At 33.2% G+C, this 20,326-nt stretch overlaps 1 pseudogene across 1 annotated transcript in view; it reads left to right on the top strand.

The window, feature by feature from the left end:
• Positions 1 to 14,365, top strand: part of LOC308635318 (disintegrin and metalloproteinase domain-containing protein 21-like) — a 99,240-nt pseudogene extending 84,875 nt beyond the window's left edge. The window contains exons 5-6 of the transcript in view: positions 13,839 to 14,005; positions 14,318 to 14,365. The product of the transcript in view is annotated as a disintegrin and metalloproteinase domain-containing protein 21-like (transcript). The remainder of the gene's footprint in view (positions 1 to 13,838; positions 14,006 to 14,317) is intronic.
• The last annotated feature ends 5,961 nt before the right edge of the window (positions 14,366 to 20,326 follow it).

Here is a 20,326-nt window from a genome sequence, read left to right as displayed (position 1 = left end):
TACCATCTGGAATTTTTGATGGATTCTCAACAAGTTAAATCATAAATGAGTTCAAACAAGTGAGGAATTATGTAAAGACTATGAAACAGAGATAGAAGAGTTGCATAAATTCCAAAACTCCAGTTTACTCAGAAAAGACATTTTGCTTGAATATAAATGGACCTAGGAAATTATAAAAGAAGCTTATTCTATAAAAACACGCATTGGGAACATCTCATTGCCTAGTAGTTGTAAACTCTGAAGTCATACAGCTTAACTATCTGACCCAACAAAGACAATTTTTGTAAAATCATTGGAAGAATTTAGTTTTGTACCTCCTGATTTATCCCATCAAAGAATGTTCTTTCTCATAAGTACTCTGGGCTCTTATTTATGTTAAATAAATATCATAACATAATACCATAAGCTAAACATTCAGACCTGAATAGGTTGTGATTTCATCTACAGAGAGTTAGAGTTTATTGAGAAAAGAAATAAGTAACCAGTAGAAGTAAAATGAAAAATGTTTTGATGGAAAGAGTAAGAGTAGAGGAAGAAATGTGGCATCAACCCAGAGAGCATTTCGAAGATGGCAAGAAACTGAAAATTGTTAAGAATTGTAACAATAGTCAAGGAGACAAAGGAAAAGTATTCCATCCAAAGAGCAAGGACATATTAAAGAATGTAACAATATTATACATTTGAAGAACTGTTACTATTTGTTTACATTTTCTTATGGTTTAGATATGAGGTGGCCCCCAAAACTCATTTCTGAGATACTGCAAGAAAGTTTGAGGGGAAATGAGTGGGTTATGACAATCTTAACATAATCAGTACATTAGCCCCCTGATAGATATTGACTGGGTGGTAACTGTAGGCAGGTAGGGTGTGGTTGGAGGAAGTGGGTCATCAGAAGTGTGCCTTTGGGGTACATATTTTGTCCCTGTTAAAGGTAATCTCTCTTCTGTCTTTTCATTTTTGGTGTGAATGTCCTTTTCTCAACCATGTTCTTCCACCATAAGATTCTTCCTCAGCTTGGGCCCAGAGCAATGGAGCCAGCTGTCTATGAACTGAGACATCTTAAACCACGATCCCCAAATAAACTTTTCCTTCTCTAAAATTGTTCTTGTCAGGTCTTTTGGTCACAGCTACAAAAACATCTGACTAAAACCAGCTAAAACAAAAATAGTTGTGAAAATAACAGAAAGTGAGGCCCAAGAAATAGAAAAGGATTGATAATGAACATCTCAAATGATAAAGTTGATTACTTTTAAATATATCTGATATAAATGAGGGTGCCTAACATTTTAATTAGTAAAGTGACATGATCTATATTGTTGTTTCAAAAGTTGACTACAGCAGCATTAAAAAGTCTGATGGCAGAGTCAATATTTTTCTTTTTTGCTGTAATTAAATTTAAAATAATGACAATACTAATGATTATAAAGGTCCAAATTAAAGTAATAGTATTGAGAATAGCCATAAAAAATGGAAATGCAACTTGAACAACAAAAACATTAAACAATGAGGGAACAGCATGATAAGCAAGAAGAATTCAAGTCAACACTGGTCACTAGATTTTGTCGTAGGAAATTGGGTAGATAGATGTGACCTTTTCTAAGATGGAAATACTGGGAGTTAAGCCAATGTGCTATGTGGAATAATAGAGGAATGTTATACATGAGTTTTTCATAATTGGCTTAAGGTGCTTTTAGATACTTGAGAAGAGTTTTCCATTAGGCATTTTTATATAGATAGAAAACATGAGAGATTAAGATTACAATTATATATCTGGTATATAATCAGTAGTAGAGTACATATATTTAGATGAGATTATCCTGCAAGAACTAATGGTAGGAAGAGAACATAATGTTAAATAAAGACCTGAATCATCAGGTGTATGTGTGAATAAAGCAGAAGAGTGGCACTTAGAAAAGGACTGCAAAGACCCCAGAGATTTAAGGGAGAAAACTAAGATTTTGTTTATATGAGTCAAAGTTAAGGGAAAGTTTGAAGAAGTAGAAAATGGCCAAAAGTATCATAATCTACAGAAATATTTCATTAAAGAAAACAACATATTTGACCTCAGCCATATGGAAGTAAATGTTGATATTTTACAAAGAATGATGTAGGGTAGAAATTGAAGCCAGGTCCAGATGGGAAATGGTCTTCAAGAGTGTAGAGGAAGCTTGGATGACTGGCTCTTTCAAGAAGCTTCTCAGAAAGGAAAGGCAAAGCAGCTAGAGCTAAAGGGGATTGTTATTTAGATGACAGACACCGGAGTACATTTATGGGTCAAGTGTAAATGGATCATTAGAAGAATCTAAGGAAACAATGCAAGAGCAAGAGCAAATGAGTACAGTTCTGGGAGGGAGGAGAAGATAAGGCCTGTATCAGTGGAAAATGACTTTTCGGGAGGAGGAGGAGGAGGAGGTCTTCCATGGCCAAGAGGAACTATGCAAATCATAGTATGGGATTATTAGAGTACAAGTTAGAATTTAAAGTTATTAGGCTGTCAATATTATTGGTAAATTTATGAAATGTTTCTGATGACTTGAAATTACATTGCTAGAATGTTTCTGCATTATACAAGACAAATAATTGTGAAATGCTCAGACATTTAGAAGAGATTTGATGAAAAAAGCACAAATATGTATGGTCCACCTGATGCCAGGTGTTTTTATGTGCTATATTCTTCAATATTCACACTAACGTTATTCCAGTTTAAGAACAAAAGAATCTAAACCACAGAAATCTATGCTATTTCATCTGAAAAGGATGACCTGAAAATTTAAGAATCATTAGGGAACAGAAAGGGATGGGGGAGACGGGAGGATAAGAGAGGGTAGTGGAAAGAGTGGTTATGATCAAAGTAGGACATATACACGGATGGAAATGACCCACTGGAACTTCTTAACCTGTGCCATTAATATGCATTAGTAGTCACAAAATATAGATAAAAATCTTTTTTTATAAATTAAAATAATTGAGTAAATATTCTTACTCAATTTACTGTTGTCTCTTCCTGATTTCAGAGTCCATTCTCCTCTCACCTTCAAGTGTATCAATAATCTCTTATATTATCACATTAAAAAGCCAATCATTGTTTTCACTTACCAAGGACAACACCCATGGATCCTTCATTGTAAATTTGACTTGGATATTTCCAAAGTAATAGTATCATTCAGGTACCGGGGAAGAGGTCTGGAACTCAATAGTGTTTTTTGTTTGTTTGTTTGCCTTAAATAATTCTCTATTCTTAGTAAGCGATACAAAAAAAATCAAATAAACATGAATATTATTAATGTAACCATTTATGGAGAAAATATTTCAATTTATTTTTGTATTTCAAAATTTCACATGAAAACTAAAAATCTGCTATTGATATCTAACATTCAAACCCATGTCAGGTTCTATGTGAGTTTGCAGACTTCTGAAATTCGGTCATTCAAATATGCTTATTATTGACTTGAAAGATCCTGAAAAGAGAGTTTATCTTGTGAAATCCTTTTAATTGTTGAGAAGCATCTAACTGTCCATCTACTGACTGTCAGCATTAGGGGCTATATGAAACTACAGCCCAAGGAAACACTAGGTACACCCAGGATTGTAGTACCATTCTTTGCAGGTTTGAAGTCAGAGCTCCTCAGTAATGGCATCAAGCTTCATATTTCAGGCCTGTGGCTCAGCAACACAGGCCTGCGACCAGCCAAGTACTATGAGTTCACAAAGGAGTCCACTTTTGGTGAGAGCTTTGAGTTACCCACCTTGTTGTCTAGATTTTTAAAAAACACATAAGTTGATGGTAGAGATATAACAATAAACTTCATTATCTCACCACAATCATTTATTTATTTCTTTTCATTTCTTCCAAGACAATGTACTTCTGAATCCTTATTATTGCTGTCTTACTCCAATATTTATTTCATTTTTACCTGTGTGTAAAGAGGTTAAAACAGAAGACATTGGAATTTTTATAAACTGAGCATCGCTTTTTATTATGGCCTCAATTTTACTATTTTATACTCACATTTTTTTGCTTCCAATTATCACTGTACTAACCATTTGTTCTTCATCATCTTCTTCATTTCTCAGACTGAGAGGAACTTAGCTCACATTTTGATGACAAATCTGCCTGAAAAAAAAAAATACCCATGCTCTTCTCATCCTGTCCTTGGACAGTGTTTTCAGAGTTTATTTCATTTCAGTGGAAGCTTTTGGAATGCCATCTGACAGACATTAGAGATCCAAGACAAAACTAGTACCAATCAGCCAGGGTTCTTTGGCAAGTGATACCAACAGAACAAGGTTTTGTTGGGGCTTGTGCTCTAGTACAAGGGAGACAGCACATGGATTGGGGGTCCCAGACTAGCTCTCTGAAGGAGGTTTTAGGCAAGGCTTTCATAACCCTGTTCTTGTCCAGCATGGGTACTCTTGGTGGTTTTTGCCCACAGCTAGAGATTATTATACAAGATCCATGTCTTCTGCTCCTGGCACCAAGATTTGCACTTGACATGGTAATCTGCCCAAGTGCATTGTGTCTGTCTGCACTCAGCTTGCAAAACATGGCAGAGGGGATCACCACCACCCAAGGAAGGTTAGACAGGGGGCAGGGCTGGCTGTTCTGTGCATTCAGATTGCAGGAAAGTCTCTTGCAAGATTTGGAGGAAGTCAGTAGCTCTGGACCCTGGTCATTGGTGAAAACATCTTTAGAAAACATTCATTCATGGTATGGATAAAACCTCAGGGGTATGATCAGGCTTTTCTATTCTGTCCAAAGGCACAAAATATAATATCAATACCAATGAGGGAGGATTTTGTTGTTGTTGTTGTTGTTGTTTACCAGATAGCTTCTGAATTTATATCAGTAATTTTCTTACACACTACAACTCTATATATTTCTAATCTATAAGTAAGAATGATATGAATTGAATTTGTACTATTGAGGAAAAAAATTAAGAATATATGAGAGCTATTCATTAGGTGTGTGTAGCTAAAGACCAAAAACCAAAAATGATTTATTTGACCCAACTGTTCATTTCTTTTGTCCTGGCTCCTGGGTAGAACATGGAGATGAATCTGGTTATTCTTTTGGAGGTTACATGAAGTTTTATTCCAATGCGTTCAGGACTTCTGTACTGTGGCTAAATGAGTCAAGTTATGGGTCCAGAGTTTAAATTAAAGGTCTGTGGTGATTGAATACGATGATTTCCTCTGTTGCTTCCCCTAAGTTTTATCTACCTAAACAAATTTAGTTTTCCATTGATTTCTTATTTAAATGTATTCTACTTCAGATTTGGAATAGTTCTTGGCTCATCACCTCTTAAAATCTAATCAGAGCATTTGACTGGGAAGTACAAATAAGTTGATTATCTTTTCAGCTTTAATAAGGTAATATTGACAAAGATAGTGTACATTGAAGGAGTCCAACAGGATTTTTTGATGTAAGTATACATTTTGACATATTACCACAAGCCAACAAATTAGCATACACAGCACTTCACAGTCTTTCAATGATGTTGACGGGGAGGATGAGAGGATGATGATGATTTGTATTGAGGATACCTAAGATCTACTCCCTTACCAAATTAGGTGTTTACAATACATTATTGTTAACTCCAGTTTTCATATTGTACATTAGTTCTTCAGAACTTATTTAGAATGGTTAGTGTGTACCTTTTGTCTGATCTCCTCATTCTCCCAATCACAATCCATGACCACCTTTTGTCTCTCTGTGGCTATGAATTTGACTTTTGTAGATTCTACATATGAGGTCATACAGTATTGTCTTTCTGTATCTGGCTTATTTCATTTAGTATTATAGTCTCAAGTTCATCTATGTTCTTGAAATTGGCAGGATTCTCTTTTAAGACTGAATAGTATTCTTGTGTATATTCAGGTGTGTGTGTGTGTGAGAGAGAGAGAGAGAGAGAGAGAGAGAGAGAGAGAGAGAAATTTTCTTTTCCATTCCTTTATCAATAAACATCTAGTGTGTTTCTAGACCTAGGATATTCTGAATAATGAGCAATAATGTGGGCACACAGATCAATTATCTTTTCTTTTTTAGAGAAAAAAATAAGTATAATTTTACTTTCATTACTTACCCAATAGAACTCTGGAGGAAATATTTTCGTGTTAATGAATGGTTAGCTTTTGAAGGAAAGGCCACTACAACTGGAGTTAAAGAACAAATCTTGGAAATTGAAGTATGATTGAGTAGCCAATGTTCCTCAGAGAGATACGGAAACCACTCTTTTACAATGTGAAAGGGAAGGAGATATTGATCTTAAGATTTACCATCCAAAGGTTGTAAAAAGTTAAGAGCAAAGCTTTCTCTCTGTCCCTCAGAAGGAAAAGGAAGCAGTAAATAGCTCATATAAACTAATAGATTTACAACTTTGATGTTCCTCTTCTATATATACACAGCTGTACATATTTTCTTAAATGATAATACATTTCTTATCTTTAAAAACTTATATTTGCTTCTGAACAATATATATATTAAAACGTATAAGGCCAAATGTATTCAGCCTCGGTTGAATTTTCAGGGGAGAAAATATGATAAAAATGTTCAAAATGGGAAAATTTGCATACAAAGATAATCACTCTCTTTACTTTTTGATGTATGCTTTAAGGTTAAAGAATCATAAAGAGAAATTTGAGAACTTTCTTTTTCATTTTCCATGTCCATAGAAAAGTAGAAAAAAAATGACATTGTGCTCTACTAGAAGTTCACAGATTAAAAGAAACATTATTTTGTACCTATTAGAAAGGTGAAAATCCAAAACATTGACAACACCAAATTCTGACAATATCATTTTTTATTTATTCAGCAGTCCTTTAAAATGAACACGAACTTCCATTTGTTGTTGGATTTCAAATGACACAAACATCTTGGGAAGACTGTTTGGGGTTTTTGTTTGTTTTTTTAACCAAACATACTCTTACCATATCATCTAACTGAACTCCTTGGTTTTTACCCAAATAAGTTTAAAATCCATGTCTACACAAAAACCTGCAACCAGATGTCGCGGACAGCTTTGTTAGCTAAGCTAAAATTCAGAAACAACTAAGATTTCCTCCAATTGGTGAATGGATAAACAAACAAAGCATATATATGAATTTTTTTCAAGCCATGTAAAGACATGGAAGAAACACATATCTAATGCTAATCAAATGAAACAAATCTAAAAAAAAAAAAACTATATGGCATGATTTCAACAATATGACATTTTAGAGAAATAAAACTATGGAGACAGTGAAGAGATCAGTGGCTGTCAGGAATTCACAAGGAGGGAGGAATGAGAGGCTGACTACAGTAGATGTTTAGAATAGTGAAACTATTCTGTATAATACCATAAATGTGAACATATGTTCTTATACCATTGACAAAACCCACAGAATGTACAACACAAGGAGAGAAACCTGCTGTACTGTGGTCTTTGGGTGATAAAGATGTTCTGGTGTAGGCTTTCAACTATACCAACCGTGCCACTGGTGGTAGGGGTGTCAATAATGTGAGAAACTGTGATGTGTGGGAGGACAGGTGATACATAGGAAATCTGTGTACCTTGTACTCAATATTGCTATGAATCTAAAATCACAATAAAATAGTCTATTTAGAAAAATATTGTCTGAAAACTGATCCATTCAGTTATTCAACAAATAAGCCTTTATGAAATAACTATTCCATGACCATTGCTTCTGAAGAATTGATCCTGTATAGCAGGGGAAAATATTAAATCAAGTGTGATACATTGTGGTAGGATTTTTTTAACAGAAAAAAAGATGATTTTTATGCGTACAACAACCTTTGAAGCTCATGATCAGGAAAATAAAAAGTTAAGTGGTTGCCTTCAGAGATATCACTTTTCTATTTATTCAGCAATCCTTTGAAATTATTCCTCACCAAGAATGGGAAAATATCACATCAGAGATGTAAATCTAGGATGGAGTGTGTAAGCTGAAAGATTCTTATACTCAAACATGTACTTTTTTATACTAATAACAGAAGTGGCAACGAAGTATGTAGGAAAAAAAGTAGAATATCTCTGTTATAAAGTCCTAAACTATGAGACCCTTAGAGAAAGCGAAATTTTAGTCACATAAATTATTTTCTAATAATCTGATTTGGGATTTACACTGCCGATAGCTCATGGGCAGTTAATTCTTCTTCCTTTTGAGTTGTAAAATCTATACATGCATAAATAATATAATTTAAAGATTTGCCAATACTGGGAAATGTAACAATCAATACTTTAATACAAAAAGGATGAATGTCTACTTCTCAAATACTAACATAACCTGGAGACAAAATAATGGAGAAAACAGTAGGTGGTAATTATATAACTAGAAATACTTTGAAATTCAAGAAGAAATTCCAATAGTCAACAGTATAAGTAGATGCTTGTATTTTTTCATATGAAGTAAAGTAGGATGTTAATAGTGGATGTAGTTTGGTAGTCAAAATGCGGTTAGACCCAAGGCTGGGAGATTTTGCATTTCTAGCTATATTGCCCATTTTGTCCTCAGGTCTATTGTCTCATGGCCATGAGAAGGCTGCTGTAACAGTACCAGACCTGTTACTGTTAACAGGATGTAACAGGATGTGCCAGTCACATTTTTCTTGTAACATTTAAGTTTCTGTTGCCAAATCTGGAGATAGTTTCCCTATATTTCTGAACTCAATATACAAAAATTAAGACAATTTAAAATTAGAGATGTCAACTATATTTAGTGTCTCCGTTTTCCCAATTTTTGTTTTGACTTTCCTGAAAACATGTAGACAATTGAGTTTTAGAGGTGTACTTTATAGTATTGTGAGTAATAGTTGTATACTCATTAAGTAGGAGGAGGAGGATTTGAGTAGAAGAAAACTTCAGATACTAAATAGAACCTTTATTGTAACTATGTTTTGCTAACACATTCCATGTTTTCATCTATTATATTTCTTAAAATGTTAACAGACACTAACACCCATATGGTTTAATGTGGTGAATACATATCATCTTTTTAGATAAAGGCATACCTCTTTTTATTGTGCTTTTCTTGACTGTGCTTTGCAGAATTGTTATATCAACAAATTTCAAATTCATGACAACTCTTCCTCAAGCAAAGAATAGTGGTGCCATTTTTCCAACAGTATGTGCTCATTTCACGTGGCTGTCACATTTTGGTAATTCTCACAACATTTCAACCTTTTTCATTAATATTATATCTACCATGTGATCTGCAATCAGTGGACTTTGATATTACTATTGTAATTGTTCTGCAGTGCTATGAACCTCACTTATGAAAAGAGAAAATATCTGACATGTGTGTTAAAACTGCTCCACTAACTGGTTGTTACCCTGACTCTCTCCCTCTCTTTGAGCACCCCTATTCCTTGAGACAAAACAATTTGGAAATTATGTCTAAACCCTAAAGTGATTAACTTGTTATAGCTGAGCTAGGTCCAAAGAAAGCTAGTTTCAAAGAAAGGCATGTTATAGCTGAGCTAGATCCAAAACTAGGCCTCTTAGCTAGCTAAGTTGTGAATTTAAGGGCAAACTTCTAGGAGGAAAGTAAAAGTGCTAATCCAGTGAACAAATGAAAAGAAGTGTAAACAGACTTATTACTGAGATAGAGAAAATTTGAGTGAATCTGAAGAGAAGATGAAACCAGTCATCTCAGTCAGTTAAGCCAAAGCATGATCCAGAAAAAGGCACTAACTGTCTTTAGTTCTGTGACTTTAAGTTGAAGCTTAAAGTCATTCCAAGGTTCTAGGACCCTTAAGAACTACATTAACTCACTTTGCCTGTGCTTGATTAATGGAACAAGGCCCACATGGGAGTGCATCTCCTTATAACATGATATTTGAATAATCTAGGCCCCATATGGAGACCTATTTATTAGAGAAAGTGCCTCAACCAGCATAGCTGTTCATTCAGAAACCAGAGGGGCAATGAGAGATGAAGAAAAGACAAACGACAAACATAGAGAAAAAGCTGGGGCCAGGTGGGCAGACAAGTCCTGATGAAGCATGACTGATACCAGAGCACATTTATTGCATAGGTTTCATCAAAATATTATTTGTGATAAAGTTTCAGCAAAGCAGAGAGTCTGAAGCATGCAGCAAAACTTGTGAGACATCAAGGTCATCTTATTATGCCAAGAATTCTCTGTCTCCTGGGGGATTGGCTCCTGAGCTCAAGGTTCCAACTAACACAGTGCTCTTGGTGGGTAGCCTCCTCTGGCAGGGTGTTACCATAGCAACTGGGCCATCCTGACTGCACTTTCTCACAGGAAGTTCTCAGGCAAATGCAGCCATGGGGGAATCAGAAGTCATGGCTCAAGTCACAGCTCTTCACAAGAAAGATTCCTTTCAAAATGCTAAAGCTCATTGGCAGTGTACATGGTCACCCGAGGGCTCTGATGGAAAAGCACAATGAGATTAGCAATATTTTTATGCCTGCTAACACAACATTTGCTTTGCAGCCCACTGATCAAGGAATGACTTTAACTTTCAAGTCCCATTATTTAAGAAATATATTTCATGAGGCTATAAGCTGCCATAAGTAATGATTCTTCTAATAAATCTGGGGAAAGTAGTTTAAAATACTGGCTGAAGACTGACAGCTGCTAAACCTTTCTTTGAATCAGACTACTTTATTTCAAACTATCTTTTAACTCTGTTACTGTATTATTTCAAAGTCAGTTCGGTAATAACCTATGTGCCTCTCATTTAGCATGTTAAATTCTTATTAACATCCTGGGCAATTTAATATGCTATATAGATAAGCATAGCAAAATTCTGTAGCTGGAATTTAATTCTTCAGTAGAGAATTTAAAATGTTGAATACCTTTAAATAGCTTGAGAGATTGTTGCCACAGAATTATTAAATATAACATTGTCAGCCAAAAATAATAATTCAATAAGCAATTTTAAAAGGTTTATAAGCACCCAAGTTTGTTTCTGAACTTGCCTGTTATTGAACAGTCAGAGATTCAATTATAGCTGTCAAAAAACTCATAGCTCATCATATTCTAGTCATGTATTATCTCTACAAACCAAGGCCAAATGTTCATTGTATCTTATCAGCTTCATATTGATTTTTCAAAATTATTTATGTAGGTCAAAACACCTCAAAATCATGGTGGTTTTTGAGAAATTTGAGAGGCATTTTGACATTACATTCTATATTACATTAAAATTTTAAATAAGTTAAAACGATAATATATGTGTGTGTTAACTATGCAATCATAATGGTAAGCATGTATCCCAACAGCAGGCTAATAGAATAATTATCTTTTTTTCCCTAGATTTTTCTACTACTAACTTGCATTTGCTTCTTGTTTATAACTTTCATCATCTTCAGACAAGTGCTAACTGGCTTTGAAGTTTTAAGAAAAAATACTTAGTGATGATAAATATAAAACTGGCAATAAGTACAAAGTTGGTGATGAGTGTGAGCAGTCTACTCCACATCAAGGAAAATCATATACCATGTAATATTGTATGAAAGATAAAATAAACCAAAAACGAAAGAGTGAAAGAATAAAACTCAAAGTCGAATGAGATAATGAGAAAATACTAACAAATACCCTATGAAATGCATCCCAACATTGGAGCATGTGTGTGTGTGGTCCTGAATGTACACTCATGATACATTAATATGTAACCAGGTCAGTGACAGGTGTTTTTTCCAGTAATTACTTTTTTATAGTTAGTTTTTAATTTTTGAAATCTAATATGTGGATTTTCTTTGTGATTTACTTAATTTATGCATAGTTAAATTTTCTTCTTATATAGTTTTCAGAGAAATGATCATTTTCTTTTCCTTCCAGTTTGAGAAGTTTTCTTTTTTACTTTTGTCATTAATCCATCATAATAAAAGCAAGTAATGAAAACAAACTAAAAGATAGTTAAAATAGGATTGTTTACCATTGTTCCATATTATGAGAAATATAAATTTCCAAATTAGTTCACGAAGGATTAAGAAAACTACTAAAAGTATTCAAACAATGAATTCTTCAAAATATTATGAAAATCATGGCTTATGAAGAATTTAGCAAGTTCGTCACTGTTAGGTATGTAAAATGCTACAAACTTTCAGAAAAGCAAATGGCAGTATAAATCATGAGCTATAAGATTCTCCACACCGGAACTGTACTTCTAGGAAGCTATGCTCCTAAATAATATGAAATTTAAATGATAACTTAGAAGCCAAAATATTAATTATACTGTTAATTATTATAATAAAAAATTGGGTTATGCTTAAATATTCTACATTTGGAAAATGATCTAATGAATTTAATATATATATAAAAGAAGAAATATTATAAGACTTCAAGAACAGTCTCACTAAACTAAAAATGATAATTCCATGGGTATGTTCAAGATTGAAAAACAAGTGACATGAAATTATATATATATACATTATAACCCAATTCTTTTATACAGATGATATAAAGTTTATAATTTATGGTTAATACACAAACATACATAATTAATGAATACAATAAAATGGTGTAATGACTACCCTGGAATGGGAAATTGATGTATGGATTTTATTTATATACTTTAACTATTGTACCTCTTCCATGCTAACACACATTTTGCTATTTCAGTCTTCATTAGAGTAGACAAATCTGCATCCTAACAAATATAGTGTTTTTGAGATTGACTTTTCTTTTTTTTTTTTTTTAAAGAGAGAGGAGAGAGAGAGAGAGAGAGAGAGAGAGAGAGAGAGAGAGAGAGAGAATTTTTAATATTTATTTTTTAGTTCTCGGTGGACACAAGATCTTTGTTGGTACGTGGTGCTGAGGATCGAACCCGGGCCGCCCGCATGCCAGGCGAGCGCGCTACCTCTTGAGCCACATCCCCAGCCCCGAGATTGACTTTTCTTTATGAAAATGAAAAGGGATACTTTAAGAATATTTTTCAAAAGTGCTTCAGGATAATTATTCAAATTTCTGCATTTAAGAAAAATTTATGACTTTGAAAGTCATGCTTGTTTTTACCAAAAGAAATTTTGTTTCCCATAGAAAGTCTGAATCCTTGTTGACATCATACCATAATCTAGAAATTGCTGTGCTAAATTAACTTACAACCAGAAAACCCAGAAAATAATCTCATGGATAGGGCTTTCTTTCTTTCTTTCTTTCTTTCTTTCTTTCTTTCTTTCTTTCTTTCTTTCTTTCTTTCTTTCTTTCTTTCTGAATACATGACAGCAGTGGAAAGCATTATAATTTTTATTACACATATAGGGCACAATTTTTCATATCTCTGTATATAAAGTATGTTCATGCTAATTTATGCCTTTATACATGTACTTTGTTGTGTTTTTTTGCATTACAATTCTTAATACACATATATACCACAATTTTTTGTATCTCTGTTTGTGTATAAAATATGTTGACACCCAATTCAAGTCTTCATACATGTACTTTGTGTAATGATGTCCATCACATTCCACCATCCTTGCTAATCCCCTGCCCTCTCCCTTTCCCTCCCACCCGTCTTCCCTATCTAGAATTCATCTATATGGACAGGGATTTCAAGGAATCATTCTGTTCCTTCATTGTCCCCCATACGATTATCCCAACATATAAGCCTTGTTCTTGGAATACTTTTACTTTGATTTAGTAACTCAGTAAGGACTCATGGGCATTTAGAATATAAATTCAATTGTTACTCTGAACTTCAGGGAGTGAAACAGTATTTTAATATCCATTTTTGTTTGCTCTATCAACAATATTGCTTGGCTACAACAAATTAGTCTGGTGCTTCTTTTTTCAATTGTGTGTGTGTGCCTTAATGATATTGTAACTGTGATTTTAAATTCCTAATGATGCTTTTGTATTGTCTGTCTGTCTAGTGATGGCGAGGAGGGATGTGATAGGCTCTCAGGAAGAAAGAGTGAGCCTGCTGCCAATCTTAACAGCAAGCACTGAGTACCCCATTCCCTCTGAATGTAACTGGATTTCGGGAAAACAGCCCCATATCTCCAACCAAAGTACAGATACTACCCGAGAAGGCGAGAAGGTATAGTTTGGACCTAATTTCAAGTCAAAGCTTAGCTTAATGGCAGTGATATAGAGAGAGAGTTTATAATGTGCTCTCTCTGAATAGCTCCTTTTGCTCCAGCTTCATATGTTTCTTCATTGTCCCCCACATTTAAATGTGGCTGACCTCTGGAGCTACTGCCACCTATTTGGCATTTATCTCCTTGACACATTTGGCTGGAGTTGTCTTCTTATTCATTCCATTTGCCTTCTTGCTGCAAATGCTTTTTCCTATCCTCTGCACTGGAAACTCATTTCATTGTTATGAGTTATGGATTTTGTCTAACCACAGAAATGCAGTGAACTGATCTTTGACAAAGGAGACATACAAGAACCATGATGATTTTTGTCATTGTTTTCTTCCCACATAAATATATTCTGTCATGTATTTTTTTCTCCATTTTTAACCTGAAAAATATTATGAAGTCATTTCTTTTTATAGAGCCTTGGTTATATGCTTTCATCTGTTCATATAGTCCTACTAGGAGAAGTGAAGAGGATTGGTCCCTAATCTGTATTGTGGGTAGGTCCTCAGGAACCCCTTAATGTGAATAGAGACTCACACATATACATTCTTCCCTTCTTTCCCAGTCTATGCCTCCCAGAAAAATTTTTTTCTTTGGTTTCCTAAATCAGATTTGCCAATTTTTCTCAGGTTTGCAAGCACTGTAAGCAATATTCAATAGTTGAAAATTGTATTTTCCGTGTGTTTTCAGCCTCTAAATCACATATTGTTTTTCTCTCTATTTCTTTTCATTTTGGATTTGGACAACCACAGAATTGTTGGTTTTAGCAGTATTATTACTCCAGATTTATGGTGTACATAATACCAAATCTGCAAATCAGTCTGTTCCAACACAATACGTAAACCGATACATAAAATGCACTGATGGCCTAACAAACCCTGAGAGCAATAATTCTGACATAGCACTAATGAAGGCAGCTAGAGCTGTGTGCCCTTTCAAAGCAGTCAAAATTGTTCATCATCAAAAGTGAAACAGTAGATATTGTCACAATGCAAAAGCACATTCTGATTTACATACACTCTGCCATCTTCAATTATACAAATAACTAAGTTAACTAATACTTCCTTTGCATAGAAAGGCAGGCAGTCTTTAGAAAACACAAGAATTGACAGGGGTACCTTGCTTTAGAACATTAAAGTTGATGATATAAAGGAGAAAAAGAAATAAGCAATGTTGTATCAGTTTCTTTAATAACTAAGCAAATAAGACAAAAGAGTGTTATTTTCTTTTACCTTCTTAATTATATGCATGTAACTAATTTGCTTATTATAGACTCAAGATATATTTCTCCGATGAATTCTTTTCCCAAATCTCTCTGTTCAAAAGTCTTGGGATTTTATAACATGTAAAGTTCATTTGAGGACAAGTGTTTTTTCATTCACTATTTAAAGCAAGACTATGAAACATGAACAAAATCCGAATTTCATTGGCTTTCTGATATTGTTTTGAAATATCTAGATTTTTTTGCATTATTATGTGGAATTGCATGAATATAAGAAATCCCATAGTGAGAATATTTGGAATTGTATTTATATGAGAATTGTGGTGAGAAAATAATTTTACAATAATAAAAACAAAATGTTTTAAACCATGAAGTCTGCTCTTCTTCTGACATTCTCTTGAGGAGAAGGGAAGGCCTTCTTATGTGGAACACAAAATTGCTAGAATTTTCAGTTTTCTTAAAAGGATACTAACCCTACTTACACATCAGATGTGACATATGCCTATGAATTTAAATGACATTCACAAAACAGCTTCAGGGAGCTAATTCTCAGACAATAATCCACTGTTCCACATATTATTATATCTGCTTCTCTACAAATCTAGAATAATAGAAAAATGCACATTAAAACTATTTTATTTTTACATCCTCTAAATCATTTTTACTGAACTAAACTTTGGTGTAATTGCATTGACACATATCAGAGATTATTGCTACAACCCTGAAACATTGTTAAGAGTATTAACCAAAAGGTCCTATTAAACATTTGTGTAAACTATAGCAATTTTTTAGTTTGGATGGCAAGAAAATTTTCTGAAGACTTTTAGTTCTGAAATAAGAATTTAATAACAATATTTAATCCTGTGAAATATTTTGAATTTATTTTCTTATATTGTGAGTTCATTAGCTGTCAGACTGTCTTATTCTCATTTGATCCTTGTTATCTTAGAACCAAGATTTAAGACTGTACTTGTCTCTTGAAAAGTACAGCCATTATTATAAAATGTGTAGATTTTGTCTTCTTTTCTGACTAATCTGTTGTTCTCATAATTGTTCTACCTTCTCCTTTGTCTCATTTTAAACTGTGAATCCTGGTGTGGATGACACTAGTTATGGTAATAAACTAGAGTAATAAATAGCACAACGTGTGAAATGCACAGAAGTTTAATGTCATATTGACATTAGCCATCTCAAACAGATGTTTCTGGTGGACTAAGGCATCTCTGGGAGGCTCAGTTATTCTGGTAGTTATTTCTTAATTTAGCCAACAAAGACTTTGCCATCTTCACTATATGTCTTTCAATGAAACAGGACCCATATTTATTTCATTTAATAGAGAAAAAACATGGAGAAATACACATAGAAGTTTTTTATGAGCCAGGCCTGGAAGGTATACCCAACACATTTGTTAACATCCCCTAACAAAATCTTGGTGGCATGGTTATATCTGACTGCATAGGTAACTGATATATGTAGTCTAATTAGAAGCCCCTAAAGAATCCAATGTTAATTTGCTAAACATTCAGTAGTATATATTACATAAGTATCACATGTAGTCAGGTCCCAATCCTAGTTTGACAGGCAAAGTAAGTTTAAGCAGAAGAAGAATGCTATTAAAACATCCTTAAAACACTGAATGCTCTTTATTTAGATTAAGTAAATGCATCTTCACTTTGGAAAAGAAAAAAATAACCAAACTACATTAAGGTTATTGCATAGTATTTACATTTTGTTAACCAGATTTTTTTTTAGATTTAATATTGACTTTTTAATTCATGTATAAAAAATGTTACTGGAGTGTCAGCCTAATCTTTTATTAGCAATGTCATCGTGTTGCAATGAATTATATATCATTTTAGAGAAAAAGTCAAATGAAGAGCAAAACTATTTTTATGTAGTGTCAACAGGAAGGCAAGCATGTCTCATAGATTCAGTTTTACACATGAACTACAGATACACCATACAAGTCTCGACAGTGGTTTATGCAAAATTTTACATGAAAGTATTCTTGTGATGGAAACAACATATAGCTATTAATAAGTTTTCATATATATATAGAAACACTTTCAACCACAACCTTGAAATGGCCATTCATTTCCTTCTTCTATTATTCTTTCTCAGATAAAGATACTACCAGAGAAAAGCAAACTGACACATAGTGATATCATTAACACTGTTTTAATTGTTCCCAAGAAATAATTATTTCCTCAAAAATAATTAAAGCATGTTATTTAGAGTCTCACTTATAAAGTAAGAAAGGATTCATAAAGAAAAGTTTATATATATATATATATATATATATATATATACACACATATATATACATACATATATATATATATATATATATATATATATACACACATACATGCTGGTGGATATATATGCGTATATTTACAGAAGGAGTCTTAAATCATTGAACAAAGAAAATCAGTTACACAGATATTAAGATTAAGCCACAGAAATATTCATCATTTATATCAAGGTAATTTTTATTTCAAAAGAGTTCATAACCCTTCATCTCTCTGTCAATGTATGGACCAAATCCCTCCACTCAAAATTTATTATAGACAGGTCACTCTATTGCTATGTGGAGAACATCCTAAGGGGTGTGTAGCAAGAAATGAATTAGACAAATAAGAGAAACTTGGGTGATAATGGAATAAGTGATGAAAACTAACTGGATTATACTTTATTCAGAAGACAAAATAACATTTTCCAACTAATTGGAAGTGGATCGTAAAAGTAGGAGTAGAGTTCAGTAGGACTCTACAGTCTTTTTACCTCAGCAATCCAATCCAGAGGATGGAGATGAAATCCACTGAAACTGATTTGCTAACCAATATCAGTATGAGATGCGTTACAGCTGAGATGCCTATAGATATCCACGTTTTAGGTAGGTCAATGTATGCAGAAGCTTAGAATTATCCATTGGGTCAGCTTCGAGGTATACGTTCAGGAAGCAGCAGATGTTTGAAGATGTACTTAGTGATTACTTAGTAAATGTAGAATTCTACCCGCAGAAACCTGAGACATCTCCCTGTTTGAGGGTCAGGTAGCGAAAGAGGATTCAGCAAAAGAGACAGAGAAAAAGGAAAGCTAGAGACGTTGGAAGCAATGTAAAGAAAGAAATTTCAAGAAAGAAGCACTGACCCCCAATTTCTTTCAATTTCCTTTTAAATATCTATTAGTTTCTAATTGCGATAACTTTTTAGGGTACTGTAACATTGTACCACAAACTGAGTGCTTCAAATAACAGAAACATTATATCATGAAGGACAAATAACAGAAAATTCTGTCTCACAGTTTTGGAGGTTAGAAAGACCAAGATTAGAATTTCAGCAAGTATGACTCCTTCTGAGGTTCTGAGGGAGAAATCAGCTCTGTGGCTTTCTCCTTGTTTCTAGTGGGTTGCTGGCAGACTGTGGCATCCCTTGACTTGTAGCTGCATTACTTGCTTTCATCTACAATGGAGCCAACCTGAGAGTGTGTCTGATTTCCCCCTTTTATGAGGACACCAACCATACTGAATCAAGGGGCCACCCTACTCCAGCATGACCTTATTTCATTATACCCATAAAAACCTTACTTCCAGATAACTTTCTGATATGTTAGAGGCTTTCAGCATAAGAATTTTGGTGGAATTTAATTAAACCCAAAAGTCTACTTTTGTGTGTAATAGTTTTGGAGTTGCTGGTTTGGACATAATTAGTAGGTGCAAAACTTTCGGAATGTGGTATTAATTTTTTCCTTCATATTATGATATATATATGTGTGTGTGTGTATATATATATATATATATATATATATATATATATATACACATACATATACAATTAAATAAATATACAGATAGTGATATTGTAGTTTTTAATTATTTGAAAATAAACTGATTTGGGCATTTTAACAAGCCTCCAAATATTTTTAGTTTTAATTTAAATCAAAGTTGTCCCAATTGAGATACATTGAAATTTCTTTGGATAATCAAACTACCAGACATTAATACTATAGAATGTTATCGAATTTCTTCTCTTTCTTTTCTTCCTTTTCTTTGGCTAATAAAATAAAATTGTCATTAGCCATAATTATCAATATATTCTTTGTAACTAGGGGGCTTTATATTTGCAGTATTGAAAGACAGTCACATTCTAGAAGGACACAAACAAATGTCAAAGGTCAAAAAAAGAAATTGATATTTATACAAATATCTAAAAATAGCATTTTGAAGTGAATCCATGATTTATCCCAATCTTTCCCTTACAAATCTAGTTCTTTCACAATAAAACAAGAATCCAATAAAGAATGAATCTAGCTAATGAAGACCCTATTTGACTTGAATAATTTAAACCAATCTGTTCCTTTGAAGTTATATTTAAGTCAAATTGTCATTTTATTAATTTTTTTTTAAAAATGCAATTTTTAAAAATGTATTCATTATAATAGTATATAACAGTGAGATTCATTAGGCCATATTTGTACATGTACCTAATATAATTTGATCAACATTATTCCTAGTACCTTTCCACTTTCCTTTCCCCCCATCCTCCCTTACCACCCACTTGCTCTATTCTACTCATCTCCCTTCTATTATTATTATTATTATCATTATTATTATTATTATTTTAATTACTACTTTATAGTAGTTAAAATACCATAATACTAAACTATAGTATTATAGTATTTAATTAATTTATAGCAATCAAAATACTATAATACTAAACTAATTACTATAATAATTAAATACTACAATACTAAATTAAAATACTAAATACTAAACTCCTTCAAATTTGAAAAACTTTTCAAAATTATGACATAGTTCACCCTAGAAAATAGTGTATATTTTTAGTCTTGTTCTCGTTAAATCCAGAAATTGGTAAATAATTTTGGTTATATCATGTGTGAAATGAAAGGAGGTAAGACAATAACATAACAGTGTTGGTGGGTTTAATAAAACAAATTTATCTTTCTAATTCTATTAAGGACCCAAGTGACTTCACTGAAGACGAAGAGTGACATCTTGTGGCTAAAAACCATCTTTTATTTGAATACTTTT

This window comes from Spermophilus citellus (genome assembly GCF_964194105.1).
Source record: "Spermophilus citellus genome assembly, chromosome: 16".
NCBI classification, from domain to species: domain Eukaryota; kingdom Metazoa; phylum Chordata; class Mammalia; order Rodentia; family Sciuridae; genus Spermophilus; species Spermophilus citellus.
Note: the sequence above shows the minus strand (reverse complement) of the source record. Positions and strands in the feature narration are given on the sequence as shown.